The sequence below is a fragment of the Pelophylax lessonae genome, assembly GCF_965119305.1.
Source record: "Pelophylax lessonae genome assembly, chromosome: 5".
Lineage (NCBI taxonomy): Eukaryota > Metazoa > Chordata > Amphibia > Anura > Ranidae > Pelophylax > Pelophylax lessonae.
In genome coordinates, this window is record NC_138772.1 from 106485166 (window position 1) to 106503341 (window position 18176).

Sequence of the window (18176 nt, forward strand, 5' to 3'; positions counted from 1 at the left end):
TATCCCCACAAATAGCGCTTTCTTTTGGTGGTATTTGATCACCTGTGCGATTTTTATTTTTTGCGCTATAAACAAAAAAAGAGCGACAATTTTGGAAAAAAAACAAAAACGTTTTTCACATTCTTTTATATGACATTCTCAAAAAATAAAATTTAAAATCTAATTTTTTTAACTTTTTAGGCCAATTTGTTTTCTGCTACATATTTTTGGTAAAAAAAAATCACAATAAGCGTATTTTGGTTTGCGCAAAAGTTATTGCGTCTACTAACTACGGGAAAGATTTATGTCATTTTTATTGTTTTTTTTTTTTTTTTTTTTTTTACTAGTAATGGCGGCGATCTGCAATTTTTTGTGGGACTGCAACATTGCGGCGGACTGATCGGACCCCTGACTGACATTTTTGACACTTTTGGGGGTACCAGTTGTCGTGGCATACCTATCTCGCATTTTCTGGATACCTTATTGGCCTTTACAGGATACCTTGCTGGATATGCAGGATGCCTTGATTGGCATTTAGAATGGTTATCTTAAACAAAATGTCTTTTGAGTTAATCTCATTTTACTTTGATTTCTTTACATGTGTCACTGAGCTTGCAAAGGCTAAGAATATATCAGATGACCGAAACAGTGGAAATTCCCTATCTCTCAGAATATCAACTCTGTCTGGACAGCTGACCACAAAGCCAATAATATCTTCTAAAAAGCCCCTTTGGAACTTTTATTGAACGTCACCAAGAAATTTCCCATATGACAGAGAATCACGATCTAGATTGACATAATGCTTACTATAATTAGTTGTTAACTTTGATTGGATAAAAGATGTTAATAACAACCCATTTCTTGTACGTCAGATTGTAATGACAAACCCATTTTTGAGTATATATAAACTCCAGAAACGCTGTAATAAATCAGGTCACTATGATTCAGCCATCTTGAGTCTTGTCTGATCTCATTATATATATAGCTATATATTGTCTGATTTGGTATCACTGACTAACAGGTAACAGGTATTTTGTACCTGAGGAAAAATTCCACAACAATTTGGCGAGCCAGCCAGGAGAGGTGACGTCATCTGCGGACGGAGTGAGACATCTGGACTGCATTGGATACACTGAAAATATCTGGCCAGGTAAGCCCATTGTCTGCTTACAATGTTTTTCAGTCCATCCAATGATGTCCAGGTAACTCTGTTTTATTTTTGACGTAATACCCTCTTAAAGAACCTAAACCCTTAGTCGGTGTATATATTGCTACTAACATTTGTTGCGAAAGGTGAAGTTGGGTCAACCCTCACCACTGTGGGTGTCTTGGACACGTAGGAACGTGACCCCCAGTTGTGTTCTGGTAAAGCGGTCTCATTTCGGAGTGTCCATTTGAGACGTAGCAAGCATTGAATGTATATGACTGTTTTAGCCTGACATTTCGTATACATGTAAAGGTTTCTATCTCTATGTTATAGTATATATGTAAACATATGCATATGGTAATAGGCTGTTTTTAAGTCCAGGTCACAGAGAACTTGGAAGTTAGAGTTATCGGCTGTGTGAGGGCCGAAGTCCAGGTCACAGAGAACTTGGAAGTTAGAGTTATCGGCTGTGTGAGGGCCGAAGTCCAGGTCACAGAGAACTTGGAAGTTATAGGTAAGTCCAGGTCACAGAGAACTTGGAAGTTAGAGTAGTTATTCTATTTTTTGGATAACAGTGAAATGGGAAACTGGGTTTCCGTAGATAACGACCAGAGGTCGATGAGAAAGGTCATTAGGACCATGGCCTTAGAGTGTATGGGTAACAGGGTTACCAGATAAATGGGGCAGACCAGGGAGTTTGCATTCGAAGATTAAATGCTCTGGGAGCATAGTTTTTGGGCTACACAGCCAATTAAAGTGTTCTGTAGTTGGACAGCTAATAATCCTAGTTGTAGGATAAGATAAGATAGGATATGGCAGATTTTTGTAAAGTGTATGAAACAGATTTGGCAAGAACAAACTTAAAATCAGTTGCAGAAATATGGAAGCAGGAGAGTATGAAGTTGAATGAGTATTGATATATTATAAATGAGTTGGTGTGTGTTGAATTGTTTCATGATAAAACACAGCAAATCTTGTATTAATAAGAAGAATGTAAGGATGATCGTTGCCCTTTAATTCAAAAGCCTGTTGTGGTTTATTTTGAGACAGATTGTATGAAGCTGTGTCTTTAATATAAAAAGAGGAAGTAGTCCTCTGAGTTTGTAAACTGGGAGTTTGTAGCACGGAGAAAAAGATTGTTTCTTTATATGATAAATGAACGGCATATGATATTTTTGGGGTTATTTTGTATTAAAGTAAACTAAGATGAAAAATAATAGGTTGCCCTTTAAACCAGGAATCTTTGTTTAGACATTAAGGGTTACCGCAATTAACATGACCATTGAACCCTATTGGCACTGAGCCAAAAGTTTTAAAATAGAATAACTTTTTATATAATTATGGTATATTAAGTGGTATTTCAGGGGCATCCTCCGTAACCAAAGGGGAACCTCTGATCAGATTTTTGAAATTCGGGACAAAGTTTTAGAGGATATTTGTTTGAAAGATAAAAGTACATTACTTCCTGTCATTATGGGTGTATAAAAAGTGACCTACTACAAATAGTGTAAAGACAGGACATTAGAGCAAAGAATTGCAGCCATCCCCTCTCCCCCAGATAGACAGTAAATAAGGTATACAGCTAACCTGTGTCCGCATGTCCCATCAGAAGCAGTCCCAAAGGTTTACTGAATAACAGTAGCAAGGATGAGAGTGGTTTCCTGCCTGGCTTCAAAGGAAAGGGGAAGTCATTTTAAAAAAAAATGTTTGTGTTGAGTTAAAATTTCAGTGTTCAGTTTCAGATGAAGTGCCCATTAATCCAGTATGTAGCATATGTCTCTTGCCAGCTTGACCCAGTGATAAAAGGCTCCTCTCTAAAGCCCTGATGAGACCCTTTATGTAGATGGATCATGTTTATAAACAGAGGAGGGTAAGCCTGTAACTGGGTATGCAGTAGTAACAGCAATAAATAAACAAAAGGAATGCAGAGGCATTAAATCTAAAGTTCTAAGCACAAGCAGCTGATGGTTTTGGCAAAGGCCTGTGAATTTTAAAGAGTTAACATTCACATTGACATGATTTTAGTCATATTTTTGAAAGCTTGTAACTTTTTGACCTCAGCCCAAGTTCTCTCGGTAAGCCAATAAAGCATGCAGATATAATAGAGACAGTTCTTAGTCTTCCAGTGTTCCACCAAGGTGGCCATTTATTAAAAAACCAAGGCACATGCAAGAGAGGACACAGAAGAAGCTGCAGGAAACGCAAGGGCCGACAGAGCAGCGAAGAAGGCTGCACTGGAACAGGTCCCTATCCGGGTACTGACACTCGTAGGAAAGCAACCAACTCCTGTAAGTATGGCAATCTTGATATCATTGCAGAAAAAGCCCCCTCACAGGAGCGTGAGAAGTGGCGGAAGAACAGTGCAACACAGGATGTAACTGTTGGTTGCTGGAGGATGGAGGAGCATTTCTGTCTGATCTCAGGCCCTATACCCGAGGGTGGCAGCCGCAGCTCACGGATCGTGTCATATCTCAAAGACTCTAATGACCACCTTGGTAATGCAACACTGGTTAGCACCAGGTTTTCCTGGAGTAGCTGCAAAATATACTGCTTCTTGTCTTACCTGTGCTAGGTACAATGTTGGTAGAGCTATAAGCACCCCATAAAAGCACCGCCTAAGTCAGACTGTCCTTTCCAAGGAGTTCAAATATATTACATTGATTTCCCACAGTCTGGTCCCGATGCACATGTTTTAGTTTGTATAGATATTTTTCAGGATGGCCTAAGGCCTGGCCAGTCTCTAGGGGTACAGTACAAACTACAGGAAAAAGGCCTTTGCCCCAGGTAATGTGCAGGTATAGAATCCCAGAAACTATCGAAAGTAACAGGGGTACTCACTTTAAGGAAAGGTTCTACAAGAGGTCCAATCCACACTAAATATAGAGAAAGCCTTTCACACTCCATATCACTCACAGAGTAGCGGAAAGGTACAAAAGGTTGTATGAAAAAAAAAAAAAAAAAAAAAAAACACAAGTTGAGTAAAATAATAGCAGAAACAGGTAGATTGTTTTACGTTTTTTCCTTTGTCAGGAACACTCCCAAGAGAGGTGTGGGTACCTGAAGCAGGTCTCTATTTACCACAGCAATTGCAAGCCACACACTCAGATCTCACTAGATGTGTTGCCGCGCTTTAAAAGCAATTGACAAAAATGCATAATAGTGTGTTTTCATTCCTACCAGATCCAAATGAGGATACTAAGTCATAAAGTAAGGCTACTAAGAGTGCAATTGGTTACACCAACATCCCTCAAGGTAGAAGGGATACATGGATTCACGCCAGTCATTGAAAAAGGTGGTACAATGATTTTCTTTTACATTTTTGATATGTATGGGAATGTTGGGTATAAAAGAGACAGACAACCTAAGGCCCAATGTACTGTTAAGTTTAAATACCAGGTAGCCAGGAAGTCAGGGTACTCAGGGTGCTAGATATGTCCACAATTACACCCAGAGTCCCAGACTATACCTGTGCTAGTAAACCCACTTGCATTAGAGGATCTAAATCAGACAGAGTTTTCAAAATCCTATAGAAACATTACCAGTGCACAGAAGGACATGTTAATTCCCCCAAAAGTCGCAGGTTTCAAGAATCCTACAGTGTGTATAGTGTTCTATGGAAATAAAACTGATGTAGGGAGGGTGGACTGTTCACAAGCACTGATAAACATATCCTGCCTACAGCTGACTGTGAACAGCCCATGAAATGAAACTTGCATGCATTACAGAAATGAAACTGTTAAAACATAAAATATGAGCCATATTAAATGACAATATGGACATTTCTCACCTAGGAGAAGCCCTCAGGTTTCTGTTGTTCAGACAGAGACTGAGGTATTATGCAGAAAAGTTATTAATACCCATTTTCACCCCAGGGTGGTCACATTCAGGGTTGGGAATCTATTGTGTCTGTGGCAATAAGGCCCATAGTTGACTTTCTCAGTGTGTCACAGGAACAGGTACTATAGCCTCTTTATTTCCAATGGTGTCCGCCCATCCTAATGAACACAGTCTTTTGGAGGTTTTGCCTTATCTCCTAAAATAATGAAAGTGGTGTATTTATATTGATTTTTATGATAATTATGATCTCTAGTTATCTGTTGAATTAAAATAATTATGTGTTTGGTTGATAAGGTTACCAAGGCCAAGGAGACAACCTATTTCAACTCTATACGGAAATAAGAAGGGATTGATGATGCTGAGTATGCTGTAATGAGACATCTGTCACCTCAAACCCCCATGTATGAAGTAATCTCCACCTCAGAACCTTACCAAGACTCGGACACCCCCCACTGAGGTTTGCCCTCTGGGCCAGTGTTCCAAGCGTAAGGGGCTGCTCCCTTGGAGGAATCTGATAAGCGGAATAGGTAGTTAGTTAACCTGATCAATAAATTCTCAAGAGGGGAAAGATGTCGTGGCATACCTATCTCGCATTTTCTGGATACCTTATTGGCCTTTACAGGATACCTTGCTGGATATGCAGGATGCCTTGATTGGCATTTAGAATGGTTATCTTAAACAAAATGTCTTTTGAGTTAATCTCATTTTACTTTGATTTCTTTACATGTGTCACTGAGCTTGCAAAGGCTAAGAATATATCAGATGACCGAAACAGTGGAAATTCCCTATCTCTCAGAATATCAACTCTGTCTGGACAGCTGACCACAAAGCCAATAATATCTTCTAAAAAGCCCCTTTGGAACTTTTATTGAACGTCACCAAGAAATTTCCCATATGACAGAGAATCCCGATCTAGATTGACATAATGCTTACTAAAATTAGTTGTTAACTTTGATTGGATAAAAGATGTTAATAACAACCCATTTCTTGTACGTCAGATTGTAATGACAAACCCATTTTTGAGTATATATAAACTCCAGAAACGCTGTAATAAATCAGGTCACTATGATTCAGCCATCTTGAGTCTTGTCTGATCTCATTATATATATAGCTATATATTGTCTGATTTGGTATCACTGACTAACAGGTAACAGGTATTTTGTACCTGAGGAAAAATTTCACAACACAGTGACATTACTACAGTAGTCAGTGCTAAAAATATGCACTGTTACTGTAGTGCCATTGGCAGGGAAGGGGTTAATACTATTGGTGATCAAGGGGTTAAATGTAAGCCTAGGGGAGTGATTCTAACTGTGGGGGGGGGGGGGTTTGACTTGTGAGATGATCACAGAGACATGCGATCCTATATAGCAGGATCACATGGTCTCTGTGATCATCCCAGGGAGAAGGACGGACAGCTGTGTTTACATCAGCCGACCGTCCTTCTCTGTCAGCGGGGAGAGATCGAGGGTGTCAGGCGGCAATCGGAGCCACCTGACACACGCACTGACTTCACCGCTGATGAGTGGGGGTGGGAGCGCGCTTGCCCCCTAGACTCCCCAGAGCGAGCGCCGTACATTTACAGCGATTTGTCTGGGAGCGGCTGCCTTCTGCAGTACATCTGCAGCGGGCAGTCGGCAAGCGGTTAATTGCAGACCTTTCCTGGAGTATATAGCTTTCTTTGCTCCTCTGCTACTCCCATCAACCATCAGGAAGACGTAAAAAGAGAATGAAAGGTAATACCCCTTGATAGGTACACTTCTGCTGGCCAGACTCCTTTCAACCTGTAAAGAATGTACGAGCACTCGGAAACAAGACATCAAGATGGGTATGGTCTTTCAGTCTGCATTTGACGGCCTTCAGATCAGGACAGCTTATATACAATATTTAAAGGGGATGTGACATTCATTTCCCAGACCAACTAAAAATATACATATAATATTTAAGCACAATTGACATAACATATACATAGTAGGAAACAGATGTATACATAACAGGAAAGCAAACTCAGGAAAAAAACATCTCAGAATAACAAAATACCGTGCAAACAAAAAATTTGTTACAAAGAGAGAGATTTTTTTTTTTTGATGCAATAAATTTGTATTAATTATAGTGCAGTGAGCACCGATTTAACATTAATGCACAGGATAGAAATATCAATTGCTCCGGGACATCTGCATACATTACATTACCACTTTAGTATAAAACATTGACAGAAAAAGAAAATATATTTCTAGATGATAAGCAAAAAACATAGTAGGAAATTGGCGAGACCCAGGTCGAGCAACCGCCAGCCCCCCCGCACCCCAATGGGTACAGACTGTGCAAAGAGAGGAAGGGTGTCAGCCCCCCGCCAGAGTTTCACCAAGTCGGACTATATGCCAAATGGCTTTAAACAATATATTTTAAGTAGCTTTTCCACAAAAAAATTGTCCACAGTTTCCATCTGTCATGGAAAGCTTTGCAAGAGCCTTGATTTATCGCTAGCAAGCGCTCGAACAAGTGATTGTGATTGACCGCTATCTTGACATCAGATACATTAAGGGAAGTTTGAGAACCCCAGTTTGTAAGTATGTTATGACGTGCCGCCAGTAATATATGGCATACTATTTGCCGCATGTATGGTGGGAATCTATCTATCCCAAGATTGAGTAGTGCAAGGGTATTTGTATGATTCCCGTTACTGAGGAAATCATTTGGAATATCAGTTTCCAGTAGCCCGTTAGGCAGGGACAATCCCACATAATATGAGGCAGAGTGCCTACTTGTCCAGCTCTGGAGGAAGGGAGAAATTGCTTTTGCATATCTGACCATTTCCGAGGTGCTCCTTTTAAGTAAAAGTCCTGCACATGTAATGTTAATAGGGGTTTGGTATATAGAAAAGGTATTCTAGTTGTCAGTGATTGTATCAGAATAGGTGGAATAGCAATAGGGGATTCTTCTATTGCATTACTCATGAGGTGGCGCCAAGCTAGAATGGATGCCTCCATGGGTGGGGAAAGAGAAGAGAGACCCCTAGGATTCAAAAGGTCCATGTAGAGAAGAGACACAAGATCCGGAGCCCCAGATAGTGTCATCTCCATAGTTAACCAGCAAGGCCTGTAGCTTGTATGGAACCAGTGACATAATTGGTCTAGAATAGCCGCTAGCCTATAATCATTAAGGTCGGGAAGTCCCATGCCCCCTACTCTTTTATGGGTGATAAGGGTTTTCTTCATGCACATGGGTTTTTTATGAAACCAAATAAACTGAGATAATGATTTTGTCAAGGCTGCAATGTGCTTTTTTGGGATTGGAAGGGGAAGAACCCTAAAATAGTACAATATTTGTGGGAGAATAGACATCTTATATGCCGCTATTCTATCCACCTAGGAAATATTTGCCTTTGCCATGTTGTTCAATTGTGTTTGTATATTGATTATTAGGGGTTCACAGTTGGTGCGGGCTATGAGGTGCAATTGTGGAGTTAATGTAATTCCTAAGTATGGAATGCCATCTTTCGCCCATGTAAAGGGATGGGTTGACTGGAGTTGGGATCTATCCTGTGGGTCTATTCCCAGGTCTAGGATAAGGGATTTAGAGTGGTTAATTTTGTAATAAGATACAGAGCTAAAGGCGTTTAATACGCTGGACACCGCAGGCAGGAACCATAAACAGTACCGTGGACATAAAGAATGTCCTTAAGTACATGGGGTATGGTGGAGAAACCACTGAGGACTGCTAAGATTATGTAGAAGGTCTAGGGGCAATTGAGGGACCAGCATCGTGTCTCATCCTGTGTGGGGGACGTCTACGGGTCACCACTTGCCTGTCATGCTCTGATGAGCTTCGATGGTACTGTGGGTGAAGATGTTGAGGTGGAGAGGACTCAGGTACTATTTCCCACTGACACAAGAGGGAGATTCCTTCATCAACGGTGGAGATGGATACCGTCACGCCATTGTGAGTGACAGACAGGATTGCAGGGTATTTCCACTTATGAGGAATTTGATGATTCCTCAGGGCTTTAGTTATAGTGGCCAAATTTGGCTGACGCTGGCGAATGTGCTAGGAGAGATCCAGTAGGAGCTGTACAGAGGCGTAGGCCGAAGGTCGCTGATCTATTTTGCAGAACTGCTCTAAAATCACTTCTTTAGACTTGTAGTAGTGAACCCGCAACAGGATGTCTCTGGGGATATCCTCTGCCAGAAAAGAGGGTTTAAGGATCCTGTGTACTCTGTCCACAATAAGCTCAGGTTCCGTTAATGAATGGAAAAATCGCACGTAACATATGAACGTACTGGGGAAGTTGAGATTTCAGAACCGTCTCAGGAACTCCTCTGAGTTTTAAATTGTTCCTGCGTGAGCGATCTTCAAGATCTGCCAGTTTGTCCTTAATCCACAGGATATCCTCGGTTTGGGCGCTATGGGCATCAACCAGGGTGTTATAGGAGGTGGAATATTTGCCCATGGCTTGTTCAACCTGGTTCACCCTATCTCCCAACTCATGGACTTCTCTGCGGCAGTGTGTAACAGAGGCCATAAGGTCATTATGAAGTGAGTCTCTGAGGGACATTAACATGTCCTTGAGGACAATATCTGAGACCGGCTGGCCTGTGGTGGGGAAGCCTGCTATCGGGTCTATAGTAGTGACCACATGTTGTTGCTGAGATGAGGCCTCACTAACCTCCATGTCCCGGTTCCAGGTGCCACCCTCATCTGAGTCCGTGCGTTGGCGGGACCTAGCGGGACTCCAGGTGGATGGGGTGTGGGTTCCCGAGGGTGGACTGCTGTCCCTTTGTGATCCAGGTGGTGTTGTAATAGCAGAAGGAGCTGCTTGTGAGTAGGCCTCGGCATAGCCCTGCGCTTGCGGGCCACCGCCATTTTGAGCCCGGCGCTGAGGGGCCGCTTTAAAAAAGGTAGGCAGCTTATGGGGCTGAGCTTGTCCCCCCTTGCGCCTCTGGGGCATTCTGGAAGGTGCCGGGGGTCTCCTCGCCGTTACCTGAAAAAATTATATGGCTGGGTGCCCTCAGTGTTTTGTCTTGGTGGTCTGGCGGAGCTCTTTTCCTATGCAGCCATCACAGAGCTAGTCACCATGCCCCCTCCAAAGAGAGAGATTTTCAGTAGAATTATAAGTTCAAGTATAACTCCAACATTCAATTAAGCATGACTATATAACATTTAAAAAAAAGCATAATTCTAACAGAGACCTGTATAAGTTGTCAGTCAATTAGGTCGAAGTAAATACCAGGCTAAAGGCTCTCTCTCAGCCCCATATGACAGCATCTGGCAAACCATCAAGCACTAGCACATTCGCGCGTATAGGGGGAATCAAAGGTTACTCTATACTAGACTATTTTCTTTGCTTCTGGGTCCTGAAAAAAAAAATATTGGAGGACTTATGGAAAATGGGTATATTCTGTTGGTTGGGGGCATTAAATAAATCTGTTGCTTTGCTTTAAGAGTGATTCACTATTTTATAGTCTACCCATTTCAATAAGCCAATTTCTATACAGTCTTCCAGTCTTCTGCATAATGGCCTTTTGTGACCTTAAGAAAACTGATGAGATAGATACACATACTTAAATGTCAAGCCATGAGGTAGAATTTTGGAATAAAGATGAACGAGAAAAAAATGTTTTAAAAATAATTTAATCAATTCTTCCAATAATCATTCATCCGGTCATTCAGGGAAGAAAACAAAACATATTTCTGTTCTCAAAGTTCCATTTTTAAATTAAAAAGAGATCATGCATGAAGGGAAGCTTATATCAGTAGATTAATGCAAGGTTGCTTTAGTATGTATAAAACATATTTGTATAAAACCAAAATATGTAATACAGTCCATGGTTTGCCACTGAACAAGATTAAAATGGGGGGGGGGGGTTTAAAAGGAGATAAAAAGATTTTCCAATATGTGTTCTGTTTGCCCATACACAGCATATATACCAAAATCATAATTTACTGTAAAGCCAATGAAAACTCACAAGAATTTAGGTTTTCTTAAGTATGCTTTTAACTGGTTCCCGACGGCCTGCTGCAGTTTTACTGCGGCAGGCTGGCTCTCCTGCGGCAGGCTGGCTCTCCTGCGCAAACTGACGTAGCTCTACGTCGGTCGCGCCCAAGGTGCTGGGGGGCAAAGGGGCGCCACTGGCCGCGCACTCCCACTAGGCAGCGGGGATGCTGATCCATGATACCAGCAGTCGCGATTGCCACTGGGCACCTGCGATCGCTCCCCGCTGAGAGAGAAGGACGGTCAGCTGTTATAAACACAGCTGATCATTCTTCTCTCTGAAATGATCACAGAGCGCCTGTAATTCTGCTATATAGGATCACAGGTCTCTATGATCATTTTACAAGCCTATCCCCCAAACAGTTAGAAAACACTCCTCTAGGCTCACAATCAACCCTTTGGTTTTTCTTAGGTTAACCCCTTCCCTGCCAATGTCATTAATAGTAACAGTGCATATTTTTAGGACTGATTACTGTAGTAATGTCACTGGTCCCCCCCAAAAATGTCAAAAATGTCAGTTAGGGTCCGATCTGTTCACCACACTGTCACAGTCCCGCTAAAAATCACAGATCGCCGCCATTACTAGTAAAAAAAAAAATGACATAAATCTTTCCTCTAGTTTGTAAATGGGATAACTTTTGCACAAACCAATCAAAATACGCTTATTGCAATTTTTTTTTTTTTACCAAAAATATGTATTGTAGCAGAATGCAAATTGGCCTGAAAGGATGAAAATTTTTGATTTTTCAATTTTTTTTTTTTTTGGGGGGGGGGGGGGGATGTTATATAGCAGAATGTGAAAAATATTGTTTTTTTTCACAAATGTCACATTTTTTGTTTATAGCGCAAAAAATAAAGATCATACAGGTGATCAAATACCATCAAAAGAAAGCTCTATTTGTGGGTAAAAAAGGACATCAATTTTATTTGGGTACAGCATTGCAGGATCGCACAATTGCCTGTTAAAATAACAAAGTGCCGAACGCCAAAAAATGGCCTGGTAATTAAGGGAGCAAATCCTTCCGGTCCAGAAGTGGTTAAACAAAATGCAAACTGTTAAATGCAACCTATACCTATACTGTAGCAAAAGTAAAAAATGGTGAATAAAGTCAACATGGGCCCTTGTGCAGTAGTACTGTTTACCCCTTCACCAACTAAGGTATAATGCTAATTTGCATCAATAATCATTGTTTTCCGCAATGAGGATAAATGAACGTTAAAAATAATTTAAATGGCTAAAAATAACTATTATAATGGAAAGTAACACATGCATTATAGTTTACTGAATTGAGCCTTTTAAATGAGAAAAGGTGATCCATAAAAAAAAGTAAATTTAAAGATGTATTAAACCCAAAAGCAAACATTTATTATATTGTAGCTTACCAATTCTTAGATGTGATGGGTCTATTATTTTCCTCTTTTAGGCTTTCTTTCTTCTATTTTCATCTGGTTATTCAGCCAGCAAGTCTGTTGTTTTTTTTTTTTTTACAACACAAACTCTCCAGCAAATGTCTCAGTTTAGATGGATGAGACCAACAGTTTCAAGGTAGGGTTTAGAGATATAATGTAATAAAGTGGATTAGGTTGCCATCATCCCTGGTGTAGATGCAAAGGAAGGGGTTTGGTTCCTCAAGCCAAAAAGAAAGGTGGGATTTTGTAGGCAAATTTATAAATAAAATGTAGGTTTATTGATAAAATACATCAAACAAAGAGCAAAAAATGAATGCAAGTATAATGCTCGATCTTATAAGTACTATACATAAATAATACAATCTACGTTGTGAACTATTGTACTTATGACTTGGAGTGGTGATTCCCGGTTGTGGAAACTGGGGTTCTGACGCGTATCGGTATTTATACAATAGCCTTTATCAAGGAAAAAATCCCCATACTCTATAAAGTGAAAAAGTGAAGAAAATTACAAAAAAATTGTGACAATTGTGCTGAAAAACATTCAATATAATCACATCGTTTTTTCTAGTTGTGTACCTAAGATGCAGAAGTGGTTCTTTTTGGCTTGAGGAACCAAACCCCTTCCTTTGAGACCAACTGTTTAACACTGGTAGGGGTGATTAAAATGGTCAGCTTTTATTTATTCATGCAAAACCTTTATCCCAAAAGGAAAAAAAAAGCTGTTTGCTGTAACTGATCATAAAGTGTTAGCTGGAGTTTGGGTTCAATTTGTTAGTGTATCTAAATATGCTAATACATTTAACACTACTCCCCCCCCCCCTCCCCGACTGACAATGCTGCTGTTTGCTGTGCATCCTGTGCTCATTTCTCCAGAGTTGTGTCTCATTAATACAAAAGGTGTGCTACTGGCCAGATCATCAGGTGAAATTAGCAATCAAAATCTGCACACCACTATTAACCGTTTGCCGACAACCCGTTGTATATATACTGCGGCAGGCTGGCTCGGCTGCGCGAATTCGACGTATGGGTATGTCAGTTTGCGGGAGCAGCAGGGATGCCAACCCATGGGGCCAGCAGCCGCAATTGCCACAGGGAAGAAAACCTCTGGAAATGATGCTAAGCACATGCACTCAATTTCTTTGACCGACCATGGTGAGGCCTGTTCTGAGTGGAACCTGTCCTGTAAAAAAGCACTGTATGGTCTTGGCTATTGTGCTGCAGCTCAGTTTCAGGGTCTTGGCAATCTTCTTATAGCCTAGGCCAGTGGTTCTCAACTCCTGTCCTCCTGGTATTACCTTGGGGAGATGCAGACTAGAATACTGCAGTCACTGAGCAGCAAATAATATTTACCTGTGATGTATTTCAGTTATTTTGCAAACCTGGCCAAGACCTCAGCCCCCTTGGATTTGCTGGCCGCCTCGTCTTTTCCAGCCTCCCAGACCCTCTTTTGGTCTCCCAGGCCCGTGTATCTGTCCCAACCTTCCCTGTCCATAAGGAAAGAAGCCCCCCTCACCAGGGATACAGTCTGAGACAGAGACAACCAGGTTCTCCCACAGGGCTCTAAATCTAAACGGCAGCAACTGCTCCAACACCCAATACCTACTGCTCTCCCATCATTATATGGGCTGTGTGTGCCTGGGCACACGCCCTGCTTGCTGTCCACAACACCTGGACATAAGGTTGGAGATTCTGTTCCACCCAAGACTGTTAGTAATCTCCAAACTACAGAGGCCCATCTGGAAATAGCAAAATCCGGAGAAAGCTGCCAGAGCAGTTTTCTCCTCTCAAAATAACTGATCTGTAGCCCTGCAGTCAGCAGACATGCAAACTCTGTGTCTTTTTTAAGCCTATTATTCCCGAGGCAGGGACTTTCACTATCAAACTACATAAAAATATATATGTGTGTGTATGTATACTGTCTTTATATATACAGTGCCTTGCGAGAGTATTTGGCCCCCTTGAACTTTTCGACATTTTGCCACATTTCAGGCTTCAAACATAAAGATATAAAACTGTAATTTTTTGTGAAGAATCAACAACAAGTGGGACACAATCATGAAGTGGAACGAAATTTATTGGATATTTCAAACTTTCTAAAAAAAAGAAAAAACTGAAAAATTGGGCGTGCAAAATTATTCAGCCCCCTTAAGTTAATACTTTGTAGCGCCGCCTTTTGCTGCGATTACAGCTGTAAGTCGCTTGGGGTATGTCTCTATCAGTTTTGCACAACGAGAGACTGAAATTTTTGCCCATTCCTCCTTGCAAAACAGCTCGAGCTCAGTGAGGTTTGTGAACAGCAGTTTCCAGTTCTTTCCACAGATTCTCGATTGGATTCAGGTTTGGACTTTGACTTGGCCATTCTAACACCTGGATATGTTTATTTGTGAACCATTCCATTGTAGATTTTGCTTTATGTTTTGGATCATTGTCTTGTTGGAAGACAAATCTCTGTCCCAGTCTCAGGTCTTTTGCAGACTCCATCAGGTTTTCTTCCAGAATGGTCCTGTATTTGGCTCCATCCATCTTCCCATCAATTTTAACCATCTTCCCTGTCCCTGCTGAAGAAAAGCAGGCCCAAACCATGATGCTGCCACCACCATGTTTGACAGTGGGGATGGTGTGTTCAGGGTTCTGACCAGAGCACCTTCTTCCACATGTTTGGTGTGTCTCCCAGGTGGCTTGTGGCAAACTTTAAACAACACTTTTTATGGATATCTTTAAGAAATGGCTTTCTTCTTGCCACTCTTCCATAAAGGCCAGATTTGTGCAGTATACGACTGAATGTTGTCCTATGGACAGAGTCTCCCACCTCAGCTGTAGATCTCTGCAGTTCATCCAGAGTGATCATAGGCCTCTTGGCTGCATATCTGATCAGTCTTCTCCTTGTATGAGCTGAAAGTTTAGAGGGACGGCCAGGTCTTCGTAGATTTGCAGTGGTCTGATACTCCTTCCATTTCAATATTATCGCTTGCACAGTGCTCCTTGGGATGTTTAAAGCTTGGGAAATCTTTTTGTATCCAAATCCGGCTTTAAACTTCTCCACAACAGTTTCTCGGACCTGCCTGGTGTGTTCCTTGTTTTTCATGATGCTCTCTGCACTTTAAACAGACCTCTGAGACTATCACAGTGCAGGTGCATTTATACAGAGACTTGATTAAACACAGGTGGATTCTATTTATCATCATTAGTCATTTAGGTCAACATTGGATCATTCAGAGATCCTCACTGATTTTCTGGAGAGAGTTTGCTGCACTGAAAGTAAAGGGGCTGAATACTTTTGCACGCCAAATTTTTCAGTTTTTTATGTGTTAAAAAAGTTTGAAATATCCAATAAATTTCGTTCCAATTCATGATTGTGTCCCACTTGTTGCTGATTCTTCACAAAAAATTACAGTTTTTTATCTTTATGTTTGAAGCCTGAAATGTGGCAAAAGGTCGAAAAGTTCAAGTGGGCCGAATACTTTCGCAAGGCACTGTATATATATATATATATATATATATATATATATTGTAGCAGAGTGTCCCAGAGAGAGCCGGGAAAGGTCCTGGTTGGGGTTTATAGATACTCCAGGCACCTCTCATACACCTTTAAGGATCTCTGATCCATGATCCAGTTTGGATCTTGGTCCTCTCCCCCAGGCCAATTTAAACTCACCTGAGACAGACAGCCAGTGCTCTCTCAGCCTGGGAAATCAGACAACGTTTGTCTATGAGAGCAGAAGGTGGGTAAAACTGTCAGAATGTGTCTGTGGAAGCTGACAAGCTGTAGGCTTGCTCAGCCTGTTAGTCAGAGCCTGCATTGTGGATAGTTAGCACCAGGACACTAGGTTTTTGTTTTGTTATTTCTCCTGCTTGTTTTTCCTTAAAAACCCTGTACAGCACTTGTATATAGCACCAATAAACACTGCACTGCTTGTCACTACCTCACAGGAATTTGGTATCTGTGCCTGAAAGACTGCTCATCCCAGGGAGCTTTGTACCTGCCACATGTTCCCCAGCTTACAATATATATATATATATATATATATACACACACACACACAGTAAAACCTTGGATTGCGAGCATAATTTGTTCCGGAAAAATGCTTGTAATCCAAAGCTCTCTTACATCCAAGCAAATTTCCCCATAAGAAATAAAGGAAACTCAGATGATTCATTCCAAAACCATTTTTTCAGAAGTCCTTCAGTTTATAGTCCATATAAAAAGATTATAGCAATGTGATAGGTTGTGTAACCATAAAATGTCCATCCACAAATGGCGTCTCCACAAGGGGATTAGAAGCAAAATCCAACAGGAGCTACAGAGTATAAAAGAGAAGAGAGGCACCTCTAAGTGTAACAATATGGTTACATTTAATTAAGGTACAGCATTTAGCAACTCATATGGTTGATGATTAAAAGAGGCACATCTAAGTATGCAGGCACCCGGGGTAAAGCTGTCCATATAGACCATCCTCCTCACCGTCGGCTCTCACTGCCATCAGTCTGCAGTCATGACCAAGAAGACTACACTGCAGTAGAGCGATCTGAAAGCGAGGCTTGAAGCACTTGTGGAGCGTAGTGTGGAAGGGATGACGTCGATGGTGGTGTAGAGGATGGTCTATGTGGACAGCTTTACCCCAGTTTCCGACATGCTTAGATGTGCCTGTTTTATTCATCAACCATGAGAGTTGCTAAATGTTGTACCTTCATTAAATGTAACCATATTGCTACACTTAGAGGTGCCTCTCTTCTCTTTTATACTCAAGGCCTCGCTCGGTTATCAAGTCGAAATGTATAAAAAATTTTGCTTGTCTTGCAAAACGCTCTCAAACCAAGTTACTCTCAATCTAAGGTTTTACTCTGTATATGTATATATATATATATATATATATATATTGTGTTTCTAACCTGCTTTACTAGTTTCAGGGGTTTGTGAAAGGTGGTGGGGGGGGGCTTTTTATTGTCTTGGGGGGTCTGATTGAGGAAGAAGGAAGTCAATAATCGAATAACCTTCCTCCTCAGTTCTCCAGGGATTCTCTCTCCTCTCCTCGATTCTCCACCTCTGGGCTGGGGAATCTGGGAGTGTGAATGCTGACAGAGATCCCCAGTGAGGTGCTGAGATTGCACCTTAATAAACTGCCCATTTCTATTTCTGTCAATGACAGATTCTCTGTGTGCTGGGATTTCAGCAGAGAACAGGTTCTCCCCGATCATCTCAGTTTCATAAACCGATAATGAGCTGAGATGAGCTGCGATCATCAGGATCGCAGCTCATCTCGGTTTCATAAACGGACACCTAAATGATATCCTTATTATCCAAAATTATTCCATACACATCTGATATTTTAATGGATCTATAATCCTTTTTTTTTTTTCATGTAATCATTTCTTTCTGTGTTTTTCTGCCTCCCTGTAATGCCCTCAATGACCTCCGGAACCTCTCCTTTTCCCTTTACTTATGTTCGTTTGGAACAAGCAGTGCACATTAGTTGATGTTGAATTACCCTCTAACAGGAAGTCGGATCACAGCAGTAAAAAAAAGGATATGGAGGAGGTTTAGATGATTTTTAGAGTTAGAAAGACATACTTGCATTGAATTTTTTTTTCAGTTCAATACATTTTTGACAAAAGAAAAATGAACCACATAGCTACAAGGCTTGGCAAAAACAGAGTAACCAAATGATGTATTAACAATATATTCAACTATAACCAAGATTCCATTAGTATTAATCATTTAAATGTGCGCAAAATTCTATAGACAAGATCCTCAGAATTTGCCCTGATGAACATTCAGAGTAATTTGAGCGAGAAAGAGGGAAAAGAGAA